The 27,193-nt window shown below is 41.8% G+C and overlaps 1 long non-coding RNA gene across 4 annotated transcripts; it reads left to right on the forward strand.

The window, feature by feature from the left end:
• Positions 1-22,929: 22,929 nt before the first annotated feature.
• LOC143110147 (uncharacterized) lies at positions 22,930-26,594 on the forward strand. 4 transcript variants are annotated; one of them, XR_012984078.1, is made up of 5 exons: positions 22,930-22,957; positions 23,967-24,037; positions 24,168-24,251; positions 24,602-24,691; positions 25,863-26,594. It is a non-coding gene; the product is annotated as an uncharacterized LOC143110147 (long non-coding RNA). The 4 variants fall into 4 exon arrangements; XR_012984079.1 differs by lacking the exon at positions 22,930-22,957 and adding an exon at positions 22,970-23,739; XR_012984077.1 differs by lacking the exon at positions 22,930-22,957 and having other exon boundaries at positions 22,970-24,037.
• Positions 26,595-27,193: the final 599 nt, after the last annotated feature.

Below are 27,193 nucleotides of genomic sequence, written 5' to 3' on the forward strand. Positions count from 1 at the left end.
AATTACAATATAGTATGAATGATATCCCCCAAATTAACATATAGGCCACAATTGCATAAGTAAAAGTGAGTTTTTAATAATTATTTAAAAAATGACAAAACTTTATGAAAAGATAAGGAATTGATTGTAAAACAAGCCAATTTAAAAATGTAATCTGTTCATTTGCTCTTGCTCTGGTCTGGATTCGAACCTGCGACTTGCTGGAATTTCTTCCCTTTTTCTCCCCCTTTCTTCCCCCTTTTCCCCCCTTCTGTATTATACATGCACAGGTGATGTTTTCAGCGATATCGGTTATATTGTCTCACTTGCAAACACTCCGTGAAAATGTAGCCTAAACCTGCACTATCGGAGGCAGAGCAGATTAAGAAGTAGGCAGGGTCTTGTTGAATATTCACTGATTTTATGCAAATATCACCAGTTAAACTGCTCACCATCTAAACTGGAACACCGGCAGCCTCTTGCCATCTGACGAACGAGTAGTGTGACAACGGCGTTCTTATGGAAACGTTGGTGCTGTTGTGAGTTATTGCACTGGTTTGAATCCACAGTTTACGTGTTGAATTACACAATAAAATGTGTTTTGCAGTAAGTTGCTGGTTTGTAGAATGTAGCAGCTTGTTCAGTCTCGTTGCGAGTCCTGGCTCTCTCTCTGCTGCTGACTGCCTCCCTCTCGCCGCCAGCAATTTTAAACTGCGTGATGTAATACAAAAAAACATGGCTGACTTGGATGTGGGCTGGGCTTGATGTCAAGCCCCGCCTTCCCGCAGGCTGCAGCGAGATGCTCCTCAAAACTTTCGCGCTGTAGGCTTTACAGACAGAATAGGCTACGACGAAATGGCTAGTGCAAGGAAACCAGAATTGTTTGTGTGGACTGATGGTGAACTGTCAACTGTAGTCAACTGTAAAACTAATACACTTAATTTTTACGGTTTGTGAAGGGTGCAGTCCTGTCCTTTATTTGGCTAACGCAGGTACAAATAATCTCCTTTACTCTTTGGTTGTAGGATAGTCCGCGATTCACATTGGTTTTGGCTATCACCGCAATTAGGCTACTAAACACAAGGCCTATCCAAGTTCTAGGCTATTCCGTCGCCACATTTATAATATTGCTATAAAACCTTTGTCCAACACCAAACCAACAGTCAATACTTTTGCCTGCATCAAATCGTGCATTCGCATTCAGTGCGCTACCATCGGCTTAACATGAGTTCTAAGTGTCTTTGTATGGTCATATCTGACTTCACTAGACTGTGAATGCATGTATATATATATATATATATATTGTAAGGCATGTAAAATAAATGAATGACACTGGCACTATGCACAAATTAATGTAAACTTACACCGCACTTCCCTAATAATTTAAGTTCTCTCGCGTCACTGACAGTAGCTAGAATGCATAAAAAAACACCGGGAAAAACAGTGTTCAGTCCACCAAGTCATAAGCTATCGGCGCTGCGCAGCACCAGTTGTGATATTTATCCTACAGAGTGTAATCGTAGGTAATGTCATGTATGAAAACTAGTATTGTTAGGCAATACTATAAGTGCAAGTCCAGGGCAGCTGAGGTGTGGTGATGACATCATCGATACGTAAGTAGGATGTGCGGTTTCGCTGTCCAAACGAATTCAAAAGGGCTACAGTTTCAGATTTTTCCACTCTGGGACCAGGTTTCAAAAAAGTGTGGTTTCGGGCAGTGCGTTTACAGGATTCGTTTGGACGCTCGGCCAAGACGAAGCAAAACCTCTGCGTTTAACCCAAAAAGCGTCTCCGTGTGGACGGGCCCTGAGTCCATAGGCTACTGTAGGTGTATAAACTGAATTTCTTTACAGATTTCTTAGTGTAATTCAACTCCAACTAATGGTTTCATATCTCAGCTCAGTGACAGTCACAATGAACCCCTCCCCTCTTTACTGAACTCATAGATACGTGAACTATCCCTTACTAATCTATCTAGATGATGATGGAGTCTCAGTCACCAGACTCATGATTGGGGGACATTAGGTGCAGTAGGTGAGTGACTGAACAAGTGGGGGAGGTCTGTCAGAAACATCCTCCAATGGGTATTACAGTTGCTCAGTACTGTTTAATTACAGTAAAGGTGGTACTGTATACAGTGCCAAGAGTAAGGTTGTTTTGGCACCATGCCTTCTGGATCCTTTGTCAGCCTTAATCAAATAAAAGCATTACATCTCAGTGCATTTAGTTTTGGCAGCGTTTGCTGCTTTAGGTCTGTCAATCTTGTCCAGAGGATGTAGTAGCATACTTGAGTGCTGTTTCTCCCTAAACCATAAATGTGTTCTATTTCTGTGCATCACAGAGTGTTTTGAATTTAGAGTTGACCATTCCCTCTTCTCCCTGATACAAAACAGCAGTCAGTGCTTTTGGCAGCATCTTATACATAAACAAAAACAAAAACATGAAAACAAACAAACAGAAAGACTCACAATGAGAACATGGGTGTCAGGTATCCATGTGGCATCTGGAGCCCGTTGCACAAAACTAGGATAAGGGATTAAGCCGGGATATCTTGGTTATCCTGGCTCAATTTATCTGTGATCCAGTTGCACAAACGCGGGATAGGGGGCAGCAGGATATGTTATGGTATAAGTTACCATGGCGATTTATTCTGTGGAGCTAGCCTGCTCCAGACCAGGCTAAGTTCCAGGATCTATTTAATCTCATCCCTTATCTCAGTCAGCAGTCACCACAAACGGAAACCAATAATTTTTCCACTGCCCACTACACATTGTTATCACATATACCTAGACCCACTGTCATTATTTAAACGTTTGTGATCATTAAATAACTTTTACATACTCGCCATTCCCGACCTGCATATGCGACAATGTGACGTCACGGGAGTGCCTAACCATTTCACGCGTGGTGGTCGCGGAACTAGTTGCAATATTCTCCTTAACAGAGGTTTTGCTGTTTGTTGCTGTTGTGAGAAGGCTATCTACCTACTTCACACCGTAGAAGAAGCAACGAAGCCCCTCTAGTTGCCATGGTGAATCAGTGAATCTGTGATCGGTGGCGGGGTCTATTTGAGGGAGCCGTGAGCGCGCACTTATCCAGGATAGGTTTCACCTGGCTTGATGAATCCGTGTCTGCTCATCCTGGCTTGCTCTTTGTGCAACCAATTAAGCCTGTACGATCGTGTTTTGGATTCATTGAGCGCAGCTCAGTAACTTATCCCGGATGTCTTAATTCTGCTTTTGTGCAATAGGCCCCTGGACTGTAAGGCAAAGATATATTTATATTTGTATTTATATTGATGTATATTTGTATTTGAGGCTTTGAAGAGGCAAACAGGATGCAGACATTGTCTCTGTTACGTAAGATGCCATCTCATTTGGAACAATATTATTGCAGAAGAGCACAATATGCTCTGGACTCTGGCTAAATGGATTTACAGCATTCATCACAGTAAACTGCCCTAACATTGGGACGTTGTCTCTGGACGTACACATAAGAGACAGGTCAGGCCTCTCCCTTTATCAGGATATGGCCACGGCATGACAGCAGGCGCCTGGACAGCAACAAAGTAGATGAACAGCCTCCGACACTGTCGCCGTGGTGATATGAGGGTGGAGTCTGATGTCTTCGGCAGCAGACATCTTGACTGTAAGGATGTAGGTGTGTCAGGTTTTAGACACATGACAAGGACGTCCCTTTTTCATCCGGACTGCTCTCATTATTTGGAGACGGTACCTGGAGACAATGAGCTATGTGTGTGGGTGTGTGTGTGTGCCTGTGACAGACGTTTTGACAGAGCATCCGTGCCAAGGGTTTGTTCTGACGTATTGAGCTTAGATAAGCATCTCGTGTGTGTGTGTGTGTGTGTGCAGACGGGTGTAGGTGGCCAAGGAGTCTAGTGGGCGTCTGCACTGTACTGGGCGAAAGTGTGTGTGTGTGTATTTGTGTGTGTGTGTATGTGTTTGGAGATGGTGGTGGGCAGTGGATGAGTGTCTAGAAGGCGTCTGCACTGTACCGATGTGTATGTGCGTGTGTGTGTGTGTGGATGAGTGTCTAGAAGGCGTCTGCACTGTACGGATGTGTGTGTGTGCATGTGTCTCTGTGTGTGTGTGTGTGTGTGTGTGTGTGTGTGTGTGGATGAGTGTCTAGAAGGCGTCTGCACTGTATGGATGTGTCTGAGTGTATGTGTGTGCATGTGCGCATGTGGATAAATGTCTAGAAGGCGTCTGCACTGTACTGATGTGTGTGTGTGTGTGTGTGTGTGTGTGTGTGTGGATGAGTGTCTAGAAAGCGTCTGCACTGTACGGATGTGTCTGAGTGTGTGTGTGTGTGTGTGTCTGAGTCTGAGTGTGTGTGTGTGTGTGTGTGTCTGAGTGTGTGTGTGTGTGTGTGTCGGTCTGCGCTGGGCGGATGTGGGGTGAGGAGGGCAACAGGCGTCCTGCTGGGCTTGGACTCCACTTCCTGACTAACTGAAGCGCGTCTGACTGTCTGTGGCGGATTTGTCTGTGGCCAATTTGTTTGTGTGTGTGTGTTAGAGAGAGTGTGTTTTGACTGTATTTGTATCTGTTTATGCTTTGTATATGTGTGTGTCTGTGTAATGTGAGAGAGAGTGTTTGTATACTGTATACTGTATTTTGTTTATTTATATGTGTGTGTGTCCATATGCACATCTGTGTGTGTGTGTGTGTGTGTGTGTGTGTGTGTGTGTGTGTGTGTGTGTGTGTGCATGTGTATGTGTGTGTGTATGCAGGCGTGTGTTAGTGTGTGCATCTGGCATATCAGGGCGACAGTTCTGTTCTTGCTTTAGTCGTCAGCTGTCTCTTCCTTGGTTTGTGTGTGTGTGTGTGTGTGTGTGTGTGTGTGTGTGTGTGCAACGTGCACCAGCCATTGAATCAATTACACTAAATGACAATGCCTCGCTTTCTGAATAGTCCAGGCGAGAGTAAGCTGCATTTCCTAGGATTCTTGTGCATTAGCATTGTTATACACACACGCACACACACACACACACATACATACACAATGCACTGTAGAGGCCTTTGACGTACAAGGTGGACACAAAACCACAATGAAGCATTCGAAGCATAGAGTGAAGAATAGAGTGAAAATACAATAGAGTGCAATACAATGAGTACATAACACACACACACACTGACTCATGCACATGCACAGTACCAACACATCCCAATTAGCTTCCTGCTTCCAGAACTTGTAAAAGAAATAAGAAATGTCAGGCCTTGTGTGTACAAGCCTTAAAATAAGGTTGGTGAATGCCTAATTTAAAAATCACATGACCAGATCTTGTAAATAATATACAAGCTACAAAATGAATTTGTAATTTGCTGTTATAAATAGTTATACCAATAAGTGTCCAGTAAGCTGGTCCTGTTGTGTGTGATGTCTGTATGCTACTGAGACCTTGAATTTAAGAATGAGACCTTGAATCTATATAGATACTGTATCTATCTATCTATCTATCTATCTATCTGTCACAAACAGGGCTCTATTTTGATGTGAGTTTCTGGCCCTATAACTTTGTATCTGTTTAGTCATTCTGGCCAATAGCAACTTTGTATCTGTGTAGTCAGTCTAGCCAATAGCATGAGAGGTACCTTAATGTTGCAAAACAAGACTCTCCGACTAGAGGACACAGAGTTTTCCTTTAACAACATGTGACACTAAGCATATTATAGGACATAAACTTTGGACAACTGCCATTAATTATTAATAACGGCAACATGATACCGTCAAATCATTGAACTATGAGTTGGACATAATCTTCCATAACATGTTTATGAAGCCACCTTTTTTATTTAGTCTTTTTCATTGACTTATCCCATGCAAGACATAAAGAGATAAATGCAACCTACAGTACCAATCCACAACTCTTCTCTTCCCCATAACCTGTCCACACACACAATAAAAAGAAAGATGGTGGTGGTGTGTGTGTGTGTGGGAAGTGGGGGGGCTGTTGAATGCTGATTGAAATGGGACAATACCAGGATAAAAAGTCACGGTCAAGTCAGGTTGAAGTGACGTGTAGAATCTGAATAGAAATGTGCTCTGTGCTCCTCTTGTTCCAGCTTTCTTACACACACACATGCGCACACACACACACACTCACACACACACTCACACGCACACACACCTACGCCAGCTTTCTTACATGAACGCACCTACGTCACCTCCTCTGCTTGCTTGGGTGGGGGTCGCACTTTTGTATTTTTAAGGACAGAAAAGAGAAAGAGCAAAAGAAAAGAGAAAGAGCAAAAGAAAAGAGAAAGAGCAAAAGAGTGGAGGAAGAAAGAAGAGAGCGTACAGAGCAAAAAGAACAAGAGGGACGTTGCGTCATGGAAAGAGGGATCAGAAGAGAGTGTGTGTTCTGTGACGTCTCCCGGACTGGAGATCTGAAAGAGACTGACCGCAGGAGAGAGAGCCAGAAGGAGACAGGGAGAGAGGGAGAGAGAGAGAAAGAGAGAGAGAGAGAGAGAGAGGTTAAATGAGGGAGAGACAGGGTGTTAGGGAAAAAGTGAGAGAGAGGGAAGGAAAGAAAAAGACAAGGAGAGGGGAAGGGTGGGATGGCTGGAAGGAGAGAAGGAGAGAAACTCATCAGGGACAGAAGCCCCCCTAGGGAAAAGGTGACCCAACGCCAGCCTTGGCACCTAAAGCTCTCCCTCTGACTGTGTGTGTGTGTGTGTGTGTCTGTGTGTGTGTGTGTATGTGTGCACACATGGTTGAAGGTGTATCTGACAGCCCCTCTCTTATCTATATAAGAAACACACACACACACACGCATGAAAGTGCATTTTTGTTTGGTCTAGTGCTGTGGCATTGTTTGAGATCTAAAATGAACTATAGGTATTTAAAGAAAGATATTGTTTGAGTGATGTTTGTATTTGGTCTAGTCCTGGGGCCTATTGCACAAAAGCAGAATTAAGACATCCGGGATAAGTTACTGAGCTGCGCTCAATGAATCTAAAACAAGAGCGTACAGGCAGTGTTGGGAAAGTTACTGAAAATTAGTAATTAGTTACAGTTACTAGTTACTTCTTTCAAAAGTAATTGAATTACCTTACCAATTACTGTATATCAAAAGTAATTAGTTACTAGAGAAAGTAACTTTTAAGTTACTTTTAAGTCTGCTTTTAAAATATCAATATGAACATTACTGAAGTCACACACACAATAAACCTAATTTTTAGACCTATTTATTGTAGTTTCAATGGGCCTTCAAATCAATAGCCTTGTGCATGAGTTCTCAAACTTTTTCCGACCACAAAACATTCTACAATGCATGAAGGCTTCCCTGACCTTGTTTTGTGCCACCCTCACCATCTAGGTGGTTTGATAGATATGTACAGCACACTGCCTACTGCTTGCCTTCTACTACTACTAGTATGCATGGTGGTGCACTGACACTGAATTCTGCAACATACGGTGCAAATAACTCAAGTCGCTGTAGTATGTACGGTAAGCTATTTGGAGGTTTCTTTATCTGGTAAGTGAAATCTGCATTTTCCTCTCAACTTAAACGTGTGCTTGCTTGTGCTAAGGCTATATATAGGCTACTGTAGGCCTATTGGTGTTGTGGCGTGGCTATGTTGTAAGAATGAGAAATTGATATAACGAGGCTTTTGCGCAATATGCGAAAAAGAGCAGAGATAAAATAAACAACAATGCACTTTTACTGTAGTGGAGCTTACGAGATGGAAACGAAAGGGAAAAGGCTTTTAAGATGCCCATTTAAATTGTAGCCTAATGCACTCGTGTGTGTTTTAGCGTAAATACGAAATAAGGAGGAATGTGAGGAGGCTCCTATTAACTGTAAAGAATGCATCTGCAATCTAAACATGTACACAACCGCTGGAAACACAGCTAATGTCGGGAGACGTTAGATCAGAAGCAGCAAATGTGCATCTGTCATCTTGTCTGCAGTCTTTCATTCAAGATCAACAAAGTAACGCAAATAACGAACTCTTTGAAATTTCAGTAATTGTAATTGCGTTACTTGATTTACAAAAATACTTCGTTACATGCTCGTTACCACTAAAAGTAGTGGAATTACAGTAACGCGTTACTTTGTAACGCATTACTCCCAACACTGCGTACAGGCTTAATTGGTTGCACAACGAGCAAGCCAGGATGAGCAGACACGGATTCATCAAGCCAGGTGAAACCTATATCTGGATAAGTGCGCGCTCACGGCTCCCTCAAATAGACCCCGCCACCGATCACAGATTCACTGATTCACCATGGCAACTAGAGCGGCTTCATTGCTTCTTCTACGGTGTGAAATAGGTAGCGATAGCCTTTTCACAACAGCAACACCTCTGTTTAGGAGAATATTGCAACTAGTTCCGCAACCACCACGCGCAAAATGGTTAGGCACTCCCGTGACGTCACATTGTCGCATGACAGGTCGGGAATGGCGAGTATGTAAAAGTTAATTAATGATCACAAATATTTAAATAATGACCGTGGGTCTAGGTATATGTGATGACAATGTGTAGTGGGCAGTGAATTAACTATTGGTTTCCGGTGACTGCTGACATAAGGGATGAGATTAAATAGATCCTGGAACTTAGCCTGGTCTGGAGCAGGCTAGCTCCACAGAATAAATCGCCATGGTAACTTATACCATAACATATCCTGCTGCCCCCTATCCCGCTTTTGTGCAACTGGATCACGGATAAATTGAGCCAGGATAACCAAGATATCCCGGCTTAACCCTTAGAACCCGATTGACGCAAAGTGCGTCAAAAAACACACCCTTTCTTCTCTGTTACATTGCTCCGGAATGGTTCATCGCAGCGAGATGAAACCTTTATTGCACGACAGAGCAGAAGTGGGGCTTTCCAACGAGACTACACACTTGTCTGTACGATCAAGTATGAAAATTAAAAAAAATAATGAAATTAAATCAAATTGCATCATATTTACAGTCTATACTTCTCTGCGTTCACCTGCACACACATTACTCTAGTTTGAATTACTCGCGAACCCGTGATCGCATCGATATGGCAAGCATATCAGATGAAAGAGGGGGCACAGGGCTATCCATTGGTACCATGTTTATCGATCCTTCTGGCTTATAAAACCAGACGAAGTGACTGCAAAATAATAACGTCATGTACACAAACCAACGCTGCACACTCATTACTCTCGTTTGAATTACTCGCGGACCCGTGATCGCATAGATATGCCACGCATGTCAGATGAAAGAGGAGACTCAGAGCTATCATTTGATACCAAGTACATCCTTCTGGGTTATAAAACAGACGAAGTGACAGCAAAATAATAACTTCATATAGCTGGACTTACCCCACGTTTTTGTCTGTTCTTGTGGCAAAGCATGTTTATAATCCAATGCTATCATGTGTTTCTCTATGGCAAAGCATGTTCATATGAGATCCTAGCAAATTCCTGCATGGCATCCAATTCAAGGCTCACATTGCATCCCAATTTGTTCAACAAATAAACACCTTTTTTGCCTTTACTTTGTTCATGGCAATGCAGTAAAGAGTTGAGAATTATTATGACTGCATACACACAGGCACGCAGGCTAACACGCAACCTCGGGTCAAGTCAGGTCAGATCAGTTCGTGTCACAGATATGGAGCGCAGAAAGGTCATTTTTCATCACTAAATAAAAAATGGCATTTATTTGCGTAAATCACACAGCAAATATTTCTGTAAATTGCTCAGCCCCAGAGTATCCCTCCAACATGGCAATTATATTGCCCGATTCAGGACAGTCTGCCCTGCACACACATGAAATGCATGTAGAGCTGTGAGCTTGCTGTGGTGAGATACATGTCGAAATATAAGAATTTTTATAATACACTTTTTATATTTTAATTCTTTAAAAATCAAAATAAAATCAATGCTAGTATTAATACATGAAATGATGGCAGATCTGAATAGCCTAAACTCTCCTGAAAAAAATAATATATAATATATGTGTGTGGCACTTACAATGACCAGAATAAATCCTTATGAATAAAGGTAGTGAAAATGCCCTAAAAACAGCTTAGGGTTCTAAGGGTTAATCCCTTATCCTAGTTTTGAGCAATAGGCCCCTGTTGTGTTGTCAGAACTATGAAGAAAACTGCTCATGTAACTGCATGGAGTAGTGTTTGGTCTAGAGTGGTGTGGTCAGAGTCTCTGAACTATGGTATCACACACACACACACACACACACTCTCTCTCTCTCTCTCTCACACACACACACACACTATGGTCTGCCTGTGGGGGGCGTTGTTCCTCTCCTGCGTGGCTTTTTTGATCTGTTGTTCTTCTCTCCTCTGTTTAGGGCATCTCACCATTGCTGTGGGTGGTGTGCCGGGCCGGCAGCAGGAGCTGGCTAAAGGGCTCTTTTGTTGATTTAGAACAATCTGAAGAATGGGTGTGGGCAGCAGTGTGTGTGTGTGTGTGTGTGTGTGTACGTGTTTAGTGTGGCATGTGCATGAGCTGTAACTGAGATGCTGCACGTCACCAAGCATTTTCAAATAATTAGATAATGTTAACAGGAAACATTCAGTCAGTTGTGTGTGTGTGTGTGTACGTGATGTGTGTGTGTATGTGTATGTGTACTGTATGTGTGTTGGCATATCATGACTGATCAAAATGTATGCTCTCTTTAGGTAAACACTAAGTATGACACAAGCCTTATAAAACTGTATCATGCTTTGAGCTTTATCAACAAAGGATTTACAAATCCTTTAACTTTTATTTGGGGAAAGAAATACTACAGTATTGTCAATGGCTGACTACTCCAGCTGGAAATACGTACCCATGTGACTTTTTTCAGGTTACATTGGCCTTAAAGCTGTTCCCTGTGACCTTGACCACAACAGTGGTCATGATGTTCTGTAAGACCAAAGCCCAGCTAAACCAGCACAGCTTTCTGCTCTCTGTTTGAGCTCATTTTGGTTTCCTAGAAATCTTTCTCAGAATATTCACAGTAGAAGAATGTTGACTGTGTCTTTTGAAGGTGCAAATTAACCTGTCAAGCTTTTAGCTTGTGAATCAACTTTGTACTGTACCCACAAACCACAAACTAAAACCCCAACATTAGGGCCTTATGGACGGCCTTTGTTATTGACCACCAGTCTTGTCAAGTCTGTTGTATTGACGTATGTTTTGTTTTCACTGTGAGCTGAGTGGGCACTGCAGTTGTGCAATACTCTTGCTAGAGGTCAGTCACACTGTGACAGTTTGATGTGATGCTGTTGCTCTGACCATGAGAGTTGCCATGACGATGCGATTCCGGTGCTTGTCTCTGTTCCCCATGCCGCGACTCTGTGTCTGTGCATTCACAACATTTCCACGTGAGGCATCGATCAGCTCAGAACAGCTGCTAATCATTAATAAGAGTGATTGATTAATTCCCAAGAATGCTGGGGGGCCTCACACTGACCAGAAATGCAGTAGTGATGTCACACACACACACACACACACGCACACACACACGCACACACACAAAAAAGGAATATACAACATCTCCACGTGATGCATAGATAAATCGTTAATCATTAATGCGAGCAATTGATTAAATGGCCACTGACCAAGAAGAGATGTCAAAACATAGGGGAGAGGACAAATACAAAAATATCACATGTCCACACACACACACACACACAGTGTGTGTTCCAACAGGGCATCCCTTTAGTATCCTGCTTCAACACTTTGAAAGACATCACTATTATGTTGTTCAGTGTGAATTGAAGTCTAGAACCTGACATGAAAAACCAATACATATACAAACGTATTAGCACCTGACATTAAAAACCAATACATATACAATCATTTTAGCACCTGACATTAAAAACCAATACATATACAAACATATTTTTTATTTTAGAAATAAATCCTGTTTTACTGGCCAAGCTACTGTAGGAGGAAACTGATAAGTGCCACTTTCCTACCAGTCTTGGACTATGGGGATGTTATTTATATGCATGCTGCCTCTACCACACTGCACGCACTTGACACAGTCTACCATGGTGCACTACGGTTCATTACTAATGCCAAGTCACACACTCATCACTGTCGTCTTTATGAGATGACTGGTTTTAGCTCTTTAGGTCTGCGTAGATGGTCCACTGGCACATTTTTATTTATAAAGCTATTAACGGTAATTTACCCAGCTATCTTACTAGTCTGTTGACCTGGAATCATTCCATTTACAATCTCCGCTCCGTTAACACTCTGGCTCTAAATATCCCACGTACAACTGAATTTGGTAAGACTGCTTTTAGCTATGCTGCTCCTAGGTGTTGGAATTTGCTCCAAAAAGTTTTGAAGCTTTCTATTTTTGTCCCACTTGGACATTTTAAACAGTTACTTAAACGATCCAAATCTGAACAGTGCACATGCTTCCAATGACCCCTTTATGTGATTTTTATATTGTTTTTACATGTACTGGAAATCTGTTTTGTTTGTTGTGTCACTGGCTTGTGTCGCTGTTTTTTTGGTTTGTCTAGTCCTCATATCTTTCTTCTATGTTATTCTGTCCTTATTAGTCTGTCTTGTCATCAATGTTTCTGTGTAACTTGTGTATCTGTTGCCCCAGGGCTACCTTGTAAAAGAGATTTTGAATATCTCAGTGGGACATCACCTGGTAAAATAAAGGATAAATAAAAAATAAAAATATTAATATTATATAAATATATTAGCACCTGACATTAAAAACCAATACATATACAAACATATTAGCACCTGACATTAAAAACCAATACATATACAAACATATTAGCACCGTGAAGAGGAACTATTTCAGTATCTATTACATGGAGTTCTAGAACCCAGTTGCTAGGTTGGAAGCCAGTAGAGTTCTGTTGTGTACACTGCCTAGAAGGAGGGCAGTGATTGGCTATTTGTGCACATGGCCTCAGAGGTCAAAACAGGGAGCATAGCTTGTGATTGTCCAGAGACTGATGGAAGGTTCAGCACATGTGGAGGCTGAGGTGAAGAGAAGGTCATTATCAGTCAAAGCCCTCTGTGTTCACAGCAGGAGAGAGTGGGGGAAAGAGGGAGAGATGGAGGAAACAAGAGAAAGTTACTGTAAAAGAGGGAGGCAGGAAAAGAGAGAGAGAGATAGAGAGAAAGAGGATATGTGTCTTTGTGTGTTGGCTTGGTTCTAAAACTATGGATTGTTTAACGTATTGGTCTCCATTGTATACAGAGTCTGCTAGCCAAAACCATGTTTGGGCTGGACGGGTGTATTCTGGTGTTGCGTGACTCGCACACATTTCCAACTCCCTCACACCCTGTCAGGAGACTGTGTGTCTCTGTGTGTGTGTATGCATTCGTGTGTGTGTGTGCACGCACATGTGTATTTACGTGTGTGTGTGTGTGTGCATGTTCGTGCGTTTGAGTATTTACGTGACTGTGATCCAAGCGCTCCAGGATTGTCCATTTCTCTACAGTTTGCCTGTGACCTGACTCATTGTGAGTGTGTGTGTGTGTGTGTGTGTGAGTGTGTGTGAGTGTGTGTGTGTGTATGCATTTTGTATATCATGTATATCATTTTCTCAAAACTGTCCATCTTCGTCCCGGTCAGGGCAACCGGAGGGGTCAGTCAGAGTTCGTTTCTCACTCTGGGATGTGCTGCGTTGACAGAACACTTTCTGAATATTCCCAGAATATTCCCAGATCACTCTGCCCAGTTCCCAAATATATCCTTGCAGCCCCAGCAGGGCCGTGCAGAACAAGGGGAGACTCCCGCGCTCTGTGGAAGAGGGCGAGCCGACGCCTCGCTTTCCCAGAAGACCCAAGATAAAAAAGAGAGAGAGAGAGGGTGGAGGAAGGATGAGAGGATGGGAGGATGAGAGGAGAAGAAGAATGGTTTGAAGAGAGACCTCTCACCTCTCTGCTGCTATTTAGGGAGCTGAGCGGGGCACAAGTCACATGTGTGTGTGTGTGTGTGTGTGTTTGTGTGTGTGTATGATTGAGTGTATGTGTGTGTGTGTGTGTGTGTGTGTGTATGATTGAGTGTGTGTGTGTGTGAACTTTGACCCCTAGTGCTCCTCTGCAGACTGCTGTCTCCACGCTGATTCCGCTGCTTCCTGCCTTCGGAAGCTTCTGTTTCCTGTGCTGGGGGGAGAGAAAGAGAGAGAGAGAGAGAGAGAGGACAGAGGGAGAAAAAAAGAGGGATAGACAAAGACAAAGACAGGGAGAGGGAGAGAGAGAAAGAGGAAGAGGAAAGGAAAGAGAGAGAGAGGGAAAAAAGGGATAGATGGGGGGGAGGCTACTGTGGCTATTGCAATGTGTAGTGGTGGTGAGGGGTGTGTGTGCGTGTGTGTGTGTGTGTGTGTGTGTGTCAGCAAAGCTGGACACTTCTCCATTTTACCTCATTGTCCATTCATCGTCCCATTACCGTGGTGACAGGAGTTACAGTGTAAATGATCTGAGGACATGATGATGTCAGCAGCCCTTTCTAATGAAAATGACTCACACAGGGCCCCATAGAGCGGAGGTGTGTGTGTGTGTGTGTGTGTGTGAGTGAATTGCGTGAGTAGGAGGGAGATCTGTAAATACTGGCTGGTGCCCTCTAAACCTAGTGCTCCATTAAATTATCCGCCAACAAAGTGTTCGTAGGTGTGTGTCCTGTGTGTGTGCACACGCTTCCTGTGTGTGTGGGAGTGTGCACGATGTGTGAGTGTGTATGTGAGATGTGTGAGTGTGTACGTGAGAGCCTTTCTTTTTATTAAAATGTCAGCGATGTTTATCCAGACAAAGATAGATTATTGAATAAACTCATTATCACCTGCACTGCTATTAATGATGTTTTCTAAACAAAGTTCGGGAGGAGCCCTTAGGGATGATTGACAGCAATTAACTCACCTGTCTTCCGCCGCCAGGGTATTTAAGCCGGCCTCCTTATCCATATGTCACACGCCGCGGCGCTCGCAAAATTATTGGAGTCGCAAAGCCTCGGTAGGCAGACGTAATGGAGCTGGGTCTTTAAACTACTAACCATCCAAAAGCTACATCCAGTCCATGGGCTACAGCCACCTGGTTCACCAGCGTTTTCAGGTCACTGCACAGAGCAAGGGTAAGCTACAACTATCGATTATGCTATAGCCTACTCACTCCAGCCTACTTCAAGGCTCTAACGTCAGGCTGCTCCAAGCTCGTGTTTTCACGTCGCAAGATTATCCAGGTAACTCGAAATGCTCTAAATTCTAACATGGCTCGCCACGCCAAGCGTCTGAAGTTTGTAGGCTATCCACTAACGTTATCCAGCGGAGGCCTATCTTCCGAAGATCACTCAATCCGTAATCCGTGTTGGCATCGGAAACGAACAGGTCTTGTTCATTCACTTCCTATAGTTGTCCAGTGACTTCTCGTCGCTTCTGCATCGCAGACGTCAGCAATTATTAAAGCGATAGTACACATTTGTAATTCGCGTCAGGCGACGCAGACAGCAAGGACCGTGATTGGTCAACTCGTCCTGTGTCGATGGCCGACGTTTCATGTAGCTTCTACGGGGTATAGCGACAAGCTAGTTCACTGATATAAGCTTTGCAAATAAACTAAAGTCATATTTGATTACAATGACTGGTTTTAAAAATTAGCACTTCGCCAGCAAGTAGTGCTTTGTGGGCAGTTGCTCTAACTCAGCAGGCCCTCAAACCCCAGTCTACAGCCAAAATATATTAATGACACTCCTTGAACACCGGTCATAAGCGGAGGGAGCCCGGGGGCAGGTGGGGCGGTCGCTCCGGGCCCACGACCGCAAAGGGGGCCCACTTTTGGCCAAATCTATCTTGATTAATTGTTATATTTACCGATGCTTATTTGTACTGATTGCTGGGGGAAAATAATAATCAAAAATGTTAGGCCTACTAAAGATGCCACTGGTCCATAGAGTGCGCTCACAATGGGAGTTCGTCTGTCATGCTGCAAATTAAATAGCCCGCACTCTCCCTCTCGCTACACTGTTGCGTTTTAAAAGCGAAACTGATGCCACAACCGGTCTGGGTTTGCCGAAGTAGCCTATGCTACAGGCTGCATTTATTACAGAAAATCAGCGACATAGCATGTAGGTCTAGTCTACACTGTGCCTATAGAGACAGGAGCATAGGTCTAAGCTTGCCGCGAGAACAGCAGTCACTATCAGGCGCGCCAGCAGGAATGAATGGTAAGCGCACCATCTACAGTACCCCTCCGCATGCAACAAAACATTGAAAGGCTTAAAAATATATGTCCGTTTCCCGGTTTCGTTCGTGCATTGGTCACCTAAAAAGTAGCCTAGTACAAAATCCATATGCAATATACAACGCCTAATAACGACCTATTCATTTGGACAACTTTATACGGCCCTATAAAGGGTAAAGCTACCTTTAGTTTTGTTCTAGTTTACCGTTGTGTATGGCTTTAAACAGCGTTCGCGCTTTAACATCAGTAAACATTATTCAGTATAATCCAGATGTAGGTAATGCTTACGTTTTGACAAGCATTTTGCCTACCTTGTTCATCTGAAATAACTCCTAGTTTTGCTGCCTCCATCCTTTGCTACCTCCACCCTTTCATTGTTTCCAAAAAACGTTTTTATATCCATGATAGCCTTGAAGTCTTGAGTTAGTGAATTAGCTTAACATTGTGTGTTGATAACAGGCAACCATAGTAAAAGAAAGCAACAAGTAGCCTAGCCCACATCTTCTGTAATTGCTGCGTGCGTTTGTTAGGCTATTATTCCATCTCCTGCTCAAACAAAAGGTGCGTAGCCTACATTAAAGTTTATTTTGACAACGTGTTTACAAATTTTAAAGAAAATTGTAAATAGCCTATTGTCGAGCAGTTAATGTGATACTGCACAGTTGTGAAGCAGTTGGGAAGTTATAGTGGGCTAACTTTGTATGAACACACACAGGGGAAATTCTCTCTCTTTGAGTTGCCTGATGGTACGGCCATAGGCCTACACCTGCAGGCGCGCCTGATCACTACAGTTCGCATCGTCGCAGGCCTAAGCTGCCCCGATGCACAGATTAAACGGTAGGCTAGGTCATCAGGACATAAACAAAATGCCTCAGCCTCTAATAAGCACAATATGGAGTGGACTAAATAAAAACATGATGTTGGGATAAACACCGACAGTATAGGGGCCCACTAAAGATCGTCGCACCCCCTATAGTGAACCATTAGCTCCGCCCCTGACACCGGTTTATTGTTTCATTCCATGCCAACACCGACAGTGATCGCCACCCAAACTGACAGATTATTAAAATGTTTGCTTTATCGCATCGCAATGAATTATCTATTGCAAGCTGCAATTATTTATGCCGTCTTCTTGTGTGACAGTTAGTGAAACACGACACTGCACTGACGTGCTCATCAATCAGAAGTGGCACAACTTTGGATATTAGCTAAATCTTGACATCAACATTAAAAAAAGCCACGCCAGCGGCCCAGGTTCTTAACCACCGACTTCCTTCCAGCAGCATCTCCGCCGTACTTCCGGATCGATCCGACTCCACTTCTTCAGACGGCCCCGGTAACGACCGCGTCGCTACTTCCTCCGCCCCCTCTTCCCCTTCCCCACCCACTTCCCTCAGCCAGGACCCGGTCCAGGGCTGCCCCTCTTCCAGTCGTTCCGACGACTGCTCCCTCCCTTCCCCCTTTCTCCCCTCCCCATTCCATTCCCGGAGTCATGTCTGTACAACACTCATGAAAAGGCGTCCGTTCAAACTCAACCTCGCTAGCTCCCAGCTATTCACTAGCCACAGCAAAGGCCCTTCGACCACCTCCTTACGCTGCACGTTCCAGCTTTAACATCCCGTTCTGTCTACCCAGCTATTCATTAGCCACAGCCATGTCATTCCATCTGGATACTCACCATTCATGCTATTCATGCCTTATCATGCTTTATCTGCCTATCATGTATTATGTATTGTATGTCATATCATGCTGAATATGTCATGTTTTATCAGGTAATGGTATTCTAAAAGTATTCTTTCAGCCCAGGTTGAATTATTTAAGGCTGCCACAGATAGTACGGAATGAGCTTGGACCCAATGCAACAACAGCTTCAGGGAGAACCATGCAGCAACTGCTCCGCTAAGCTCCTGCTACCCTGCTACAACGGCTCAGCTGAGCCCCAAGACCCATGCATGTGAAACTAACATTCAACAGATTCAAGGTATCTGACTGGCACTACACTGTAAAATTATAGTTTTGGGTCTTTCAAGAGGCAATATCTGTTTAGCATGTACTTAGTTAATTAAGCGTTTGTTATGGTTTGTATATTATAGTATTTGTTTATTTTCATTAGGCTATTGTTTGATATGACATTATTCAAGCAATATAGCATGAGTGAGAGTGGGGTTGGTCATGGATATTCCTACGGGTGTTGTTCGGCCGTAGAACAGGCAACAACAGCCGTGGGAATATCCATGACCAATCCCACGATCACGAGTGCTATATTGCTTTTATACAACAATTCTACCACAAACTAAATAATCTGAAAACACCCCATTATTGTTTAAAAATGTTCTTACGCATCAAAACATAGTTCCCTTTTCAATAGACAGCGTCTTGGTTGCTAGGTAACCAACATTCCAGATCCCTCGTTACGGGTCTTTGTGGTTTAAATGTCTTCTTGAAAGAAATGTTGAAAGTCGGGCTGAAATCACATTCGTATCTAGGTTTGCTGCATGCATGTTACAAGGACACTGGGCCATGTCATGTAAGGGACATACGGAAACATAGTCTACATTGCAGAACCACTCAACTTTATTAATTTATGGTGAATAAATGTTACACTACTGTGCACAGCCTGACGTGACGATGCTAGCACATTAGCAGCGGTTAGCTAATTATGCTAACGTTAGTTATCTACAAGTCTCCTCCAAGTGACAATCATATTATACACAATGCTGGCAATGCTGAGAGCATCCTCGTTTGTCTTACTTGAGTTGACTGTGTGGCTTAATCCACAGATGTGGTGAAGCACTGTTTCGTTATGGTTTGCTAAGGAGTAACCCATTGCTTGAAATAGTGGAGGGATAGGATAAGAACATTGTGTCAAATCTTCGCATTGTATAGCGGAGTGATTTATTATTAGCTGTGCAAAGTCTGAGTTGAAATGTCCAGGGATATTCCAACTCATGGAACGTCTCTCGGCCAATCAGAAACAAATAAATAGTTCTATAGAACCCAATTGTTGTATAATGTTTATTATTGCTATTCTCCTTCTTCCTCTTCCCTGATCTCATCTGTGTGACAAATATATAGAATATCTTATACTATAATATACATAATATTATGATATAATTACAGTATGGCCAGTCATCATGATACAAGGGTATTTTAGAAGGAATGCATTATCATCTTGACATAGGCGTTTCTAAATTATATTAATTTTGTAATTTAGAAAGATTATTCATAGGTTTCATCAGGTCCCTTTACACAGGTGCATAAAATCAAGCACCTACAGTAGATTATGAATGCAGACTGCATGGTGCTTGATTAACACACTTATGGAAAGGGCCCTTTCCTCTCAATATATCATTGTAATGTTTTTTCTTTTTTAGTTAATAATTAGTTAGGCAGCCAAAACAACATTTAAGGTAGGCTAACAGTTAACATTCTTTTGTCCAACATATGACACTGAAAAGTTGACATGGGCAGATAACTGTTAATGGGTTTTTCTGACATTTCAAAACAGTGTAGCCTAATTTATTACAAGACGAGGATCACTTTGTTTTGGGAGCTGGAATTTCTTATTCTGCAGTAGGCTTAGCTAGCCTATGAGAGTACTGAATTTGCCTTTTCCGCCGACGAACGAGGACATTTAACGTTAACGTTAAGCATTTAGGGAGCTAGCCAAGTAGCCTAACGTTAGCCTGCCTAACTGACTGAAAGCTCTTAACGTGAAATCACCAACCTGAAACAACACCATCCGTCAGTTCACTTGAACGGAGCAGGGTGGTCTTTTAAAAAACTTTTTAATATCCATAACGTTTCAACAACATGTACAAAAAGTGTTTTATCACAGACTATAAAAGTGACAGACTTCTGACAGAGGCTTTTTGGAACACCGAAGCCATGACGTAGCGTTGTCAAGGCAGAATTTTCACTGGATCTAAACAAATCAATCTAACCATTGAAACTGAAATCACCATAGCGGATAGCCCAGAGACCTGGCATAGATTGTGTAGCAAGTCAAATTATTTTTCAATATTGGGCTTTGAAAATAAGGGATATATTTCCTCAGTAATAGAGCATTTTGTGACATTTATAGAGAAACCGAGGGTTATATAGGAAATAAGAGTTGCCGGGAATTTAAAACACTAAAAAAAGATTCGGGGCTTTTGATAAAAGATTCGGGGCTTAAGCCCCCTAAGCCCCCCCCCCTAGCTCCGCCACTGCTGCTTCACTGAAGCCCCAAGAACCATGCAGCAACAACTACTCTGAACCCCAAGAACTATGCAACGACTGCTTTACTGAAGCCCCAAGAACCACGCAGCAACAACTACTCTGAACCCCAAGAACTATGCAACGACTGCTTTACTGAAGCCCCAAGAACCACGCAGCAACAACTACGTCGAGCTCCAGGACCCATGCAACAGCAACTACGCTGAGCCCCAAGACCCATGCAATGACTGCTTTGCTCAGCCCCAAGAGCCATGCACCAACAACTAAGCCGAGATCCAAGACCCATGCAACTTCGGCTCCACCAAGCCTCGAGAATAGGGCTGGGACAACGCTTCGACGTAATCGATGACGTCGACGCAAAAAATACGTCGACGCAAAATATGAGCGTCGATTAGTCAAGCATAACGTGTGCTGCTAAATATTTTTAATTTTACACCTTCAGTGTTTTTTTATTAAAGATGAGATAAAATAATTTCATTGAGCTGCACTTTTTACTCACACAGCCTTTCCTCGCTCCGCCCGCTCTCTCATAGACGCTCCTCCTCTGCATGTGCATTTAACAAAAATATTCACGATTGTTGTTGCCACATAGAAGCACTGCATAGAACACAGTGGGCTAAATTACTATTAAATCCGCTTAGCATCGTGACCATGCTGCGCTTGTTCACAACTGCTGCATTAAAGTTAAAGTAAACTCTGCAACATAGTACATTGAGGAGACTAAACTAAGTTAAGTTACAGTATGCAATCAAGCAGTATCTCAGAGCTAACGTTAGAATACTGTTTGGATGTCAAGTTTAGCATGCTTACTTGCAGCTGCTTGTATTCTTTATTCATGCAGGGCTCATTTTATTGACTCTGAATGTTTGCAAAATCCCGATGTAAATGGAAAAGTGTTTTCCAAGACTCAAAAGTGCTTGTCCAAAGGAGAAGTACGAACCGTTATTTGAACTAACTATGTTATGAATTGCATCCACACATCAGCAGCCTTTTAACTGTGTTAATGTTAATTGCAAGGATTCCCACACGAACTTAACTCTTAAAATGACAGGCACTCAATTAGACATAGGCCTACACTACTGAACTTGTAGTGTTGAATGCTACCTATGACTAAGAATGCATTACTTTGCACTTGTATAGTCTTTTATTTTGGAATCTTAAGAGCAATAAACATATATTGCAATGTTAAAGAATTCATGTTTTTTCATTCAGATATGGAAATAAACATGTATAAGTTGCTATTAGTGAATTAATGGGGAGATAATCGAATCGAAATCGAATCGGACTGAAAAATGAATTGTTAGATTAATCGATGCATCGAGAAAATAATCGCTAGATTAATCGTTTAAAAAATAATCGTTTATCCCAGCCCTACTCGAGAACCATGCAGCAACAGCTACGCTGAGCTCCAGGACCCATGCAACGTCGGCTCCACCAAGCCCCGAGAACCATGCAACAGCAGCTACGCCTGCACTGCTATTACTGACCATTAGTCAGAGCATCCGCTCAACTATAATCCTGACCACAAACACACACACACACTTAGGGTCTTAGAGGCAGACAGAGATGGAGAAGTATTGGGAGAAACACATGCAGTCGTGACAAGAGAGGTGCAGGTGAGACTGCAGGGACTTGAGATCACTAAAATATTGTTTTAGTGTTTTGACTCACACACACACACACACACACAAACACACACACACACACACACACACTTAAGCAGTGTGTCTGAAGGCACAAGTACGGTACATTCTCTCCTAAGCTCAGAGAGACATTGGTCTGCCTCTCCCTCATACTGTTCCTTCACACACACTTTAGAAAAGAATGTACTGACCAGAGAAACAGATGACACAACAATGCTAAATCAGAACTACAAGGAATGTGTGTGTGTGTGTGTGTGTGTGTTGATTAATACTGACATGCGTGGCAGAAATGCCACTATAGTGAAAGAAGCAGTGATCCAGGTGAATAGAGACTGGTCAAGATGTCAGACGTAACATTTAGGATTACACGCTATTGACCAAACAAAACCCAACACCCAGAGAGGGAAACCAATATTATTTCACTGTATAGATACATCACTTTATATTTCATCAGAACCTGAGGACACAATATTATATCACCGTATAGATACAGCACTTTATATTTCATCAGTACCTGAGGACACAATCTGCTTTTTATCTTAGTATACTGTATGTGTAATGAGAAAGATGTTGCCGGCTTAAGGAGAGGTTTATGGTGAGTAATTGAGTACACTCAAAAAAATGAAATCTCACTATTGTTCATCTTAATAAATCCTCTTTCGTTGGATTTACAGAACAAAATTAGGTTTCTAAGGTGAAATTGAGTTAGTTGTGTTATTTCAAATCAATAATGCGTTTTTGCTGATTAACTTAACATGTTTGCATTGGATCTACACAACTTTCTTGAACAAAACGCATTAGATTAGGAAATTTGTCCCTCTATGGTTGCCGTAGCATTATTTCACAATTTATGAGGACCATGGTGAGGACTCCGCCAGAGACCGTTGAGAAAGTGAAGGTCCGCCATTTTTTCCTTGCTTGCACAGAACATTTTTGGATCCTGTAATTGCAAGGTATGTATTTGTTGCTGTTCATAGTGTTTTTGTTTTGAGTTTAGCGAGTTTGTCGTAACAACAACTTGAATAATCATTTTAGTAGATATTATGTGTGTAAGTGTAAATGTGTTACTAAACTCGAGCAGCTAATGTTAGCTACTAGCTGCTAAATCTGTCATGGTGGCTGGCGAGCTAAGTCATCTCAGGCTAGAATTCTATCATGTTTCCCAGGTTAGTTTTGCTCCCTACTGATGATAGACAGGGGTGGTGCCTTGATGGGGTTATTTCATATAAATCACAATTGAATGTTCATAGAAGTGCCAAGGTCAGGACGACTTCATGTATTTAACTGCTAAGATAAAATAGCAGCTAACGTTAGCCCCATACAAACCCTGCCTGGGTTTATGTGAATACTAATAGTTGGATCAGTATCTGAAAAGTTTAATGTTTAAACGTAGGTGCACCCCACTCTGACCAAATTATCTTTCTGTGTCATGAACAATTAGCTAGCATTGATGCAGACTCTAAAGTCCGTCAAGAAACATTTGAATCATTTTAACGTTCGTGTAGCAAACTGCCATCTTGCCTAGTCTCTCTGTAACATTAGCCACGTGTAGCTGCAATCTTTGAAGGACAGCAGTTGCAGGAACATCAGACTTGTCATTATTTTTGTATTGCTATCATAGGCTACTTGGCTCTCATCCGGCTTATATAAAAGAGCAAAGCAAATGGCAGTTTCTTGCATGGAAACTTGTCCATTTTAAGCACACACATTTGTTGTCAACCCCTATATTCGGGAGGTAAATAATTTTACATTTTTCATGCTAGAGGCTGCCTACTCTTCAATGTTTGAATGATTTGTTAATCACAAACAAGTAATTAATTAAATCACAAACAAGCCAATCTAATTAAAGGTTTTCTTCCTAGTTCAATTATATTAAAATTCTCAATTGATTCTGTGATCTAATATTATTATAGTTTTACACAAATTTGCTGAGTTTGATATACTTTCTCTTTCTCCCCACAGGCCTTTATGTGGCAGTGCAAAGAGCGCAAGACTGGAGTGTCATCAAGGTCTCATTTATTGAAGTATTACAGGTTAGCACATGGTTACTTTGGTCGCAGACACCCATACCATATGCTAATTGTAATTCTTTCTGTATTTCCAAATGCTGGGTTGTATTGTTAGTTGTTCTTTCTATCTCCTCTCCCCTCATAACGTTGTCAGAATGTCAGAACTCGACATCATCTGCTCTAGGCTGTCTGCTGTGTGTGCGTAGGAAGGGAGGAGATCATGGCTGCCATTGACCAGGTTAGTGAGTTGTTACCAAGTTGTTTTGTGCCTCCCACTTTGAAAACCTGTGATCCAATATTAGGCCATTAGCTACCGGACCTTGCCATGCACCTGCTAACTTATTTTGAAAGGTCTTACCTTGCTGACATGACATGAATTTGAAAGTTAACATTGACATATTTGGGGTGCACTGCCTGTTTCAACCCCATGAATAGATTTACATTGAAGATCAGTGCGTTCCAAAAATCTCTTTTAACATTTAACATTTTAACATTTAACAAAGGGGGTTGCATGGTAAGGCATGGTAAACATTAAGATGCTTAATTTGTAAATGTAAGTAAAGTAGTGTTCATTTCCCTATTTTGCAGAATTATTCCATTGGCTTGTTGAGAGCTTGCAACCTGAAAGCACTTGTGTACTTAAATGAAGGCTCTGAGAAACTCATAAAGGACTACCTGGTAAGTGTAAATGAATATAAAAAAAACAGTAAAGCATTACAGCAGCGAGAGTAGCAGTGGTACGTCTAGTGGGAAGATGGGTATGAATGAATATGGCTTCTTATATTATTTTAGTACCCATGGACATTTCCTTGTTCATGTTTCGGTGCTTATAATGTTTTGTTAAGGCTGTCTATATGCATGTTAAAGCAGAATGCATGTTACAGCAGAACAAGTCACCATTGGTCTGTTTGACCACGCATAAACCCTTTACAGACAAAGCTTCCTAGTCTGTGTTGGTAAAATGTCACCCAAAGTTTTAATCTTTGGTTAACTAGCTTTTGAGTTAAAAGAAACCATAGACGTTAGAGGGATTTTGGAGAGCAGAGAGTCTAAAGCAATGGTTCGGAGTGAATTTCACCAGAAGTGTAATGTCCGGAATATTACCAAACTTCTACAGTAGTACAAAAAGGGTCTGTACTCATAAATAACACCTACTGCAACGCTACGTCGACGTCACTTCGTGATTTGGTAAAAGCCTGTAAAAGTCCTGGCAGAAAGCGATGCATAAGTTTTATAAATGCTTGTATTTTCAGGTCAACACTTATTGACCTGAAAATACAATTTCAAATATCATCCAGTTATCAATATATGACTATGGAGTGTTTAATTCACTAGCTTTTCTCTTACACTTGTGAGTTTTGCAAAGGACTTTTACGGGCTTTTCACAAATCACGGAAGTGATGTAGACGTAGCGGTAGCAGCAGAGAGTAGAAGCTATCAGGCAAGTGTTATTTAAATAAGCTCCTGGTGTAGGCTACTTACAAACTTTCCAATGCCTCGTTTAATGAGTACAGACCCTTTTTTGTACTACTGTAGAAGTTTAGTGATATTCCGGACATTATTATGGGGTAATTTACGAGATACACTTTTGGTTTTGGCAAGCCATTGGGCTGATACATAGACTGACAGCGCAAACTCGACCAAAGTCTTGGGGGGGGGGGGGGGGGAGTTTGGCACTCGCGATGATCATGCAAATGACCCAAGGGTGAAATTAACTCAGAACCATTGCTTTAATTTAAAGGAGATGGGAGATGCGAGGTTAATCCACTGAATTCAAACATATCTAAAAACATATACTTTTGTTTGAAAAGTCATCAATTAAATGTTTTTTTTTTTGTCTGTGGTAAAGGACGCGGACTGATGCCCAGAGCCAGATGGAGAAAACCACCATCGGGATCTTTGCAATCAAACATGAGGGTGCCAATGCCTCCACTTGAAGATGTACATTATAGTTGAATCACTAACAATGTAACAAAACTACACATGCCGTGTTTAGCAGAGATATTTTTCAGTTCATTGCATTTCTATTTTACTAAAAAATGTCCCTGATGGATTGATGAGAATGGAGACAAAGGTTGCTGCTAAATAAATGCAGATTTGTATTGAAGACCGTGTGTCTGTTTGCTATTTCAACACATTTGTTCAATTTTAGACATTTTATTTTATTTAGAAATGTTATGCAGAACAAATTCAACTTGTTTACTTTGGATTTACTTAAGAACTTTATGTTTAGGATGAGTTTACTTAAGAAAGTTTTGTCAAGTGTGGTTCCACGTAACTGTATCACTTAAACGTAACTTAATGTGGATGTGTGCTAGATATCTTTTTAGGTTAAATTAATTGACCAGAACAATGTGACTTTGATTGAACAGAACAGTATTAAGTTGAGTCAATGTAAGAATGCTGAATTAATTGAACATAACAGCATTAAGTTGGTTGAACACAGCCATATTAAGTTGAGTCAATGTAAGAATGCTGAATTAATTGAACATAACAGCATTAAGTTGGTTGAACACAGCCATATTAAGTTGGTTCAATGTAAGAATACTAAATAAAAATAAAGGAATTCAATTACTTACCATCTACTTTATTCACTCTTGTTCAGTTAATGTTATTTATTTGAGTCAATCGTAAAGAATATAGTATCTTTAGAGTTATTTAATACAGTTTCGTGGAACCACTTGACAAAACATTTTTAATTAAATCCAACAAGATATTTTTTTGAGTGTAGTGTAGTATACCAGGTAGTATGTACTCACAAGTGAAGTCGACAGAAACATGTACTTCTAAATGAAGAACACTAGTAAGCATATTTAACACAATGAAGGACCAAGATGAATTAGCCTATATCCACGTTACTGTTTAGATGCAGACCACAAATGCATACTCACACACACACACACACACACTCAAACACAGACACACACACAAGCTTGCATGCGCATGTAATGTACACACACGTGCGAGCAATCCCTCTCTCTCTCTCTCACACACACACACACACTTACGGTCTTATAGAGACAGACAGAGATGGAGAAGTATTGGGAGAAATAAGCACACAGTCACATACACACACACACACACACACACACACACTTAAGCAGTGTTTCTGAAGGCACAAGTACGGTACATTCTCTCCTAAGCTCAGAGAGACATTGGTCTGCCTCTCCCTCATACTGT

Source organism: Alosa pseudoharengus, unplaced genomic scaffold (assembly GCF_046254945.1).
Source record: "Alosa pseudoharengus isolate Yale_2024_CS ecotype anadromous, Long Island Sound unplaced genomic scaffold, YU_APseudo_1.1 YU_APseudo_1.1_scf_7, whole genome shotgun sequence".
Lineage (NCBI taxonomy): Eukaryota > Metazoa > Chordata > Actinopteri > Clupeiformes > Clupeidae > Alosa > Alosa pseudoharengus.